Here is a 7,266-nt window from a genome sequence, read left to right as displayed (position 1 = left end):
GTAAAAGCATATCCAAACCCTATCCATACGGGTCGGATATCCATGGGTATCCATGTCCATGGATAAAGTTGCCATCCTTAACGGGCTCATCAGTGTTTCCTCGGATGGTTCTGCCAGAGTCGTCGCGCACGTCTGCCACACATCCGATTCCCGGCTTCCACGTTTATCCGCAAGTCTCCTGCTTATTTTCGTTCGAAAATATATTTTTCACTAAGAAATAAATAAGTAAACATAAATAAATATTTTTCACTTAGAAACAAATTTCTGGTGATTTCTATTATCAATAATAAGTTATATTATACTTTTTCCAAACGAATATACGACACACTTGTTTATTTTCAGCAAATTATGAAAGACCTGTATAAACCACATAGAAGTTGTTAAAGAATGATTCATGCGTATATGCCTTCAGTTCTCAGACGTGCTACGCTAAAGAAGATATCATGCAATATGTGCTAATATGCCAAGGTGAGATATATTCCTACTAAGTATGCCACGGTCCAGCGGGCGCTGCAAATCACTAGAGTGCTTACAGAGTGGCAGAGAGATTATGACCCAAATCGATGCAGCCACACTTGCATGCAAGCACAACCAGAAATAAAATAAAAGATTGGCTGGAATAGTGGCTTGGAGGCTACCGCCACCAAGTCTGGCGGTAAGGCAGCTTGGGCTACCGCCGTCATCTATGGTGGTAGGCCTCTGTACCTAGCAAACGCCGCTTTAGTGTTGACCAATTGCTATCATCATTGACTGTGGCGGTAGCCTGTCTTAGCCTACAGCCAGAGACGACGACGAAGGAAAAAGGGTCAGATCCCGAAATTTTTATAAAGTAGGGTCAGATCTCGATTAACTTTCAAAAAAGGGTCAAAACACGAAATTTTGCATGCCCTTAAGTAAACACAAGTGATGCGCGCAAATACACCAAATGCAGAGCCCCACAGCCGGATCGACAAAGAAGCTCACGGAAATCCTTTCAGTTGAGAGGAGTGAGAGGAAGCCATTGTGCTTGGGCCAGAAGAAAAGGATATGGCAGACGATGGCAAAAGCACACGGCGCGCTTTTATGGAAGTCCCAAGACAGACAACCGACGTTGCACGTCCCATCCAACCATTCATCCGACTATACTCAGTGTAAAAATAATGCCGGGTCGAGGAACCGATTGTTCGGGTGCGCAGAGAGCCCGGGAAGGCATCTCCCAAATGCGCGAGGTGGCAAGTACGGTGTGTGGCTAACACCCCGCCCTGGCTGGTGTATGCAGGCACAGCCATGCATGGGGACACACGCCTGCACGGCTCGCGCGACTTAAAAAGCCCGTCGCATGCGTCTGCTTGGCTAGTGCGACCGATGTAACACATCGGGGGCCAAAGATGCCGATAGACGGGTCCAGGCGTTCCACCGCGTGCGGGCGAGCACACGAGCCCTCACACACGGGCACATCCCAAAGCCCTCGTGGTCCACCCGTCATGGACCCCCAAGGCAGGTCACCCAAGAGCACGCTATCTGGGCAGTTCGGCCGCCATGGATGGCCCCAAAAAGCCAGCCACGAGAGGCCTCCTCGCCGAGCCGTACGCACGCCTCCTGCCGGCTCGCGTGATCAACACACCCCGAAGGATGGCTGCCGCCGCCGACAAGCAGGTTTGCCTAGACAGTTGTGCACGGGACAACATGCTGGGGCTCGCTTGTGCGCCAAAACCGCCGTGTGACGGTGGCCCCTAGCGTGCCGGTGGTCCACCTGTCTAGGCAGATCGGACGGCACAGAGAGCCCCCGAGAAATCCCCGTGGCATGCCCCACCTAGAAACGAACAACTGGGAGGGCACTCTCGCCATCTAAGAGCATCAGGAGGCGGGTACTCCACCATCCTTCATAGAACTAATGCCTATTCCGGTGAAATCCCTACGACAATTACTAAAACATTTTAACTACATGTCCACAAAAAAAGAATTCTCATATTTATTTATTTTGAGATGAACAATGATAATTGCTAACTTATTCAACGGAGTGTCTGCAGGGAAACAGTCAGCAAAGATGGATGCGACATCACCCTGCTGTCAACCGCGGAAAGGAGGGACACCTTCACGTGCTGTTTGCCAAATGTCTCAGACGTTACGGAGTGTCATTGGTTCGACACTCGGTATAGCATTGGCTATACCAAGTGTTTTGTATTTACTAAGTGTTTTCTTAGTCATTTCATTTGGGATATAGGATTTACTGCGTGTTCGACAAAATAAACTCGGCAAAGATTCTGACAGTTAGTAAAGAGAGTGTTTCGGGTAGTGTACTGAATGTAAGTGTACCCATAAACGTATAGTGACAGCCATCACTTCATAAGTAGATGTGAGCTAGCTTACCCAAAAATCTTATATCTTATATCTTTACTAATTAGAAGCACCAATGAAGCCTCCATGTTAATCCTCAAAAGAACATAAAATTAACCTTAGGATATAAATTGTATGGATAGGATCAACAAAGGAATAATGGAACTTCTAAAAAATATATATATACTGGAGTCCTTGAAGATAAGGAATCGTGGAGCATTATTTTTTTGATACGAGAGTCCAAGAAGATGACATTCATCACGTACCAAAAAAAATTACTGGACTATCACGTACTTATAAAGGATTATCATCATTTGTGTTCAGCCATTCAATAAAACACACACCCACATCCATGTTTCAATCCAAATAGAAAGTACATCTGGTTATACGTACAGAACAAAGAGTCATTAACACCCACGTCCAAGTTCTTTGGAAAAAAAACAAGACATCTATCAAGTATAGTGAAAACGGTGAAAAAGGATTCCTCAACACTCACGTCCAGCCATTTAAAAAAACAGACAACATCTCCGATCCATGTTCCAATGAAAACAAAACAAAACAGATCTGGCTATCGTTGCATCTCCCTCTAGTGCGTACCAGCCCCCATCTAATGTTGTTTTTCATAGAAAAAGAATAAGCATTTGATTTTTTTTCCTCTGGTGTACATGTTCTGAAAGCCACCAGTCGTTGGTGCAAGGTGGAGAAATCATGTGCCCACCCACGTCTGACTCTACACGAGCTCTCTATGTCATGCTGATCTTGCACGTCAGTGGCAGATCGCAAATATTTTTGCGAGCCTGACGTTTGCTGGTGTTGGACTGCTAAATGGTGGTCCGCCAACCTTATGCTCTGGCCGTATCTCCGTTGTGTACGACCAGCACAAACAACTTTTCTTACTCAACATAGAACAAAGAAGATCAAACAAATAAAAAATAAATCAACAAAAGAATTCAATTATTATTACAACTCAAACAAATAGTTTATCTTCCAATACAAAAAATAGTTCAACAATAAAACATCAAACTAGTTTTGTCACCCATTTCATGACCACCACTCCTCGATTAGATCCTTTTCAAGATCATCATGCGTTTCGACACGTCGAATGGCATGATAGGAGGCAATAAATCTGGCCACCCTTGCAGCCCTCTTCCGCACTCGCACAGGACGTCCCAACAACTCATACCGCGAACAGTCTAAATTTTGGCCACGCTCATTCTCGATGACCATGTTATGCATGATCACATAAGCGTTCATGATGTATCAAAGAATCTTTTGACCGATAATTGAACCACTATGCTTCGTCTTTTTATTGACGTGCATAGCTAGGATCATTGCGAGGTCCTCCTCCTCTTAAATTTCAAATTCTTTGTCGAAAGAATCGTAGGACGAACTCATCTGTAATATTGAATTTAAACTAGTTTAAAAATACAAACAACATGTACCAAATTCATCTACAAAATATAAAGTTGAAGCAATACATACCTTGCAAGTGTTTTGTCAAACACCTTGTGGGCGCCGAGCTGCAAACGGCCGCTGGGCGTTGTTCATTGGAGGAATAGTGTGCTCGAGGGGTGGTGGCGAGGAGAGAAGGTGGAGGAAGCAGCAGCGGCGCGCGGGGATAGGCGGGGGAAGCGTCGATGGGTCGCCGAAGCGAATGTGGAAGGTGCGAGCGACGGCGCCAGCGCCTGGAGGTCTCAAATCTGGCGATTGTTGAAGTCGCGCGCGAATCATCGATGTCCAGCTCGCGGGAGCAGGCGCAACAAATACACTACGCATGATGCCGTTTTCCTCCACGCGCTGAACCAAGATTACTGCGCGTGTGATTATCGCGCGGATGCTGGAGCGCCCATTTCGGCTCCCCGCACACAAAAAAGCGGTTTTTCCAGCGCGCGGCTAACACAGCGCGCCTGTTGGATATGCTCTAAGCATACTGCCCAAGTAACCTGATCGAGGAAATCTCGCCTGCCCCGTCTCAAACACCTCATTAGGTAGTCGCATGCGAGTTAACTCGCTTGCCCGACCCATCTCGGATCCTGGGGGCGAGCTCAGCCGAGCTCGCCGATTTCCCTCTCCGTGATGGCTACTTCCGCCACCACCCCACTGCACCCCAAAACTCTGCGCCGTCTACAACTACTTCAGGTAGCCAGTGCAGTGACCCGCCCCTCTTCTGCTACTCCGCCTCCAATGTTGCTCTCTCCGATAACCTCGCATCCCTCTCGCCGTCTTGCTTCACCATTAGGACTATGCCCTGCTACCCTCCTCCCCATCACGCTGGTAAATCATTTCAGTTTCACAAAGAAGCCTGCCAGCCTGGAACAGCCCGACGAATCACCCTGGTACAACTTAAATCTGAAGCACTTGAGTTGATTTGTGTTACTTATGTTGAGATCTTGATTCGGTGAATTTTCACAGGTGTCAATATGCTTTCTCCGTTGTGTACACCATATCATCTGCGAAAAGTAGTTAATTTGGTACACAAATCTCAAACTTTGCATCCCGATCAATGGTGGTAATTATTTCAAACTTCCATGCTTTCATGGAAGAATAGTTCTGTTCCCAAAGTACCATGTTTGTGCTACTTTGTTATTTAGCATCTAAACTACATTACAGTTTGAACTCTATGCATTTTGCTTCCATAGGTTATTTTTCTTTTGTATCCATTTGTACGCTAGTGACACAATCATCCATACCCTTATTACCCACAATATTAGTTGGCTTCATTTTTAATTGTTGTATGCTTCCATTCGAGCTGCTGTAACAGATGTTCTATTTAGAGCCATGCATCGTGCAACTTCCACTAGTAGAAAACAGGGCTTTGGTCTTAGCCAGATCAGAGCATTAGTCCCGATCGAGTTACAAACCGGGACTAACGGGTGCATTAGTCCCGGTTCGAGCGGCCAGGGCGTCGGCTGAGCCTCGGCAGGCACCAGTCTCGGTTCGTCTGACCTCTTTAGTCATGGTTCCAGACACGAACCAGGACTAAAGGGCCTCGCTCCTGGCGCAGCCTTTTTAGTCCCGGTTGGTGGCTGGAACCGGGAACAAAGGTCAGTCTTCTGTCCCGGTTCTAGCCACCAAACGGGGGTAAAGAGATGCCTATATATATGCTCGGCCCTGCCTGCTCACTCCTCTGTTTTTTGGCTGTTCGGCGTGTGGGAGGTGTGTGCTGCTCTACTCTCACCTCCTGTTCACATGAGGTGTTCGATCAAATGCCTGAGCCACACTTAAGATTTCTCCTCTTCAAACTTGACCTTCAAGCTACATTTTCCCCAAGATTTGTCTAGGTTTGGCGGTGCACCAACTACAAAAGTGTTCTAAAAGGTTAGCAACTTCATCATTTAATCTCTCACTGCTAGGTTGGCTCATTTCAAGTGCTCTAGAAGTAGAGTGGTTGTGTATTTTAGATGCACACTTTGAGCTCAAATTAAGTTCTTAGAGTCTGCACATGTGTAGGGTGTCGTCCCGTCCCCGTCCCTGTCCTCACCGCCATCGATCGCCTGCACCGATCTCGTCGCCGGCACCACCATGGTGAGCCTCTTGTTCTTATCTTCGTTTTAAAAGGAAACAATTCTTACTTATGATTTACAAAGCTACTTGTATAATTTTCTAACTGTTATTAATGTTTGTTATTATATAGTGCCATGGTTTTGGTATCCGCCCCGGTCAGCTCTCATCCGCTCTATGATTTGTATGTGGTATATTATCTTTTATAACTATTTGTTTCATTTAGTGTTGATGACAATTATGTCGACCAACATGACATAGATATTTTTATCTAGGAGGTATGTGAACCAGAAATTCCAACCGACCCTCTTGTCGAGTGGTTAAATTTGGTTGAAAAAGAAAACAATTATTTGAAAGAAAAATTGAAGAGAATTGAAGAGGAGAAGATGAAATTGGTGTTGCATGTTGCTGACATCGTCGATGATCACAAGATCCGGATGGATGCAATGTGCTTGAAGATTAGAAATATTAAAAAAATATGCCATTGATAATGAGGCTTGGTATCATTAAGCTGTTGGATCAATTGTTATCTTAGTTGTGATTATGAACACATTTGTTGTTGCACTTAAATGTTTTACATAGTTGTATGATATTTTAAATGTATGTTTTAGTTAGATGTTCTAGAGAGTTGTATGTTGTTAAATGAGAACTATGTATCAACTTCATGTATTTATGTTTTCAGTAATAACATTTGATCATTACTGTACTTTTCTTGTAATGTGATGTTGAACTTGTATTAATTTGATCACTTCTCTATTCATGATGTTCTGTAATGGTTTTTGATATACTTAATTATATAGTGCATGCAGATGAACCGGCAGTGGATGTACGGTGACCGACGCACCCCCGACTACATTGAGGGCCTCCATAATTTTTTCAAGGTGGTTGAGGCAAACAAGTAGAATGGTTTTATGTCTTGTCCATGTACTACTTTTGGAAAAACGAAGGATTACTCTGACTCAAAAATCATTCACTTGCACCTGCTTGAGAAGGGTTTCATGCCATTGTTAAGCTATGTGCATTCCTCAATGCAATCTCTCAGAAGGTAATCGATCCAGAAATCCTACCAAGGTCACAGAATGATTAGGTGCAATGTCTTTCTCAGTTTCGAGTTGGTGTTCCCACCATCCTTCTTTAATATCATGACGCACATCCTAGTTCATCTAGTCGACGAGATGGGCATTCTGGGTTCTGTATTTCAACACAATATGTTCCCTCTTGAGAGGTTCATGAGAGTCTTAAAGAAATATGTTCGTAACCGTGCTAGACCCGAAGGAAGCATCTCCATGGGCCATCAAACAGAGCAGGTGATTGGTTTTGTGTTGACTTTATTCCTGACCTTAATCCGATTGGTGTTGCTCAATCACGGTATGAGGGGACACTGAGTGGAAAACGCACGCTAGGAGTGGATTCAATAATATGTAGGGACGGGCATTCTTGGTCTAAAGC

The 7,266-nt window shown here is 44.9% G+C and overlaps 1 long non-coding RNA gene across 1 annotated transcript; it reads left to right on the top strand.

Moving 5' to 3' along the window:
- Window positions 1-4,427: 4,427 nt before the first annotated feature.
- LOC119289608 lies at window positions 4,428-5,996 on the top strand. Its single transcript, XR_005141554.1, has 4 exons — window positions 4,428-4,652; window positions 4,729-5,634; window positions 5,767-5,841; window positions 5,951-5,996. It is a non-coding gene; the product is annotated as an uncharacterized LOC119289608 (long non-coding RNA).
- Window positions 5,997-7,266: the final 1,270 nt, after the last annotated feature.

The sequence above is a fragment of the Triticum dicoccoides genome, chromosome 4A (assembly GCF_002162155.2).
Source record: "Triticum dicoccoides isolate Atlit2015 ecotype Zavitan chromosome 4A, WEW_v2.0, whole genome shotgun sequence".
Classification (NCBI taxonomy): Eukaryota; Viridiplantae; Streptophyta; class Magnoliopsida; order Poales; family Poaceae; genus Triticum; species Triticum dicoccoides.
The sequence above is the reverse complement of the archived record's forward strand: the minus strand, read 5'-3'. Positions and strand labels throughout refer to the sequence as shown.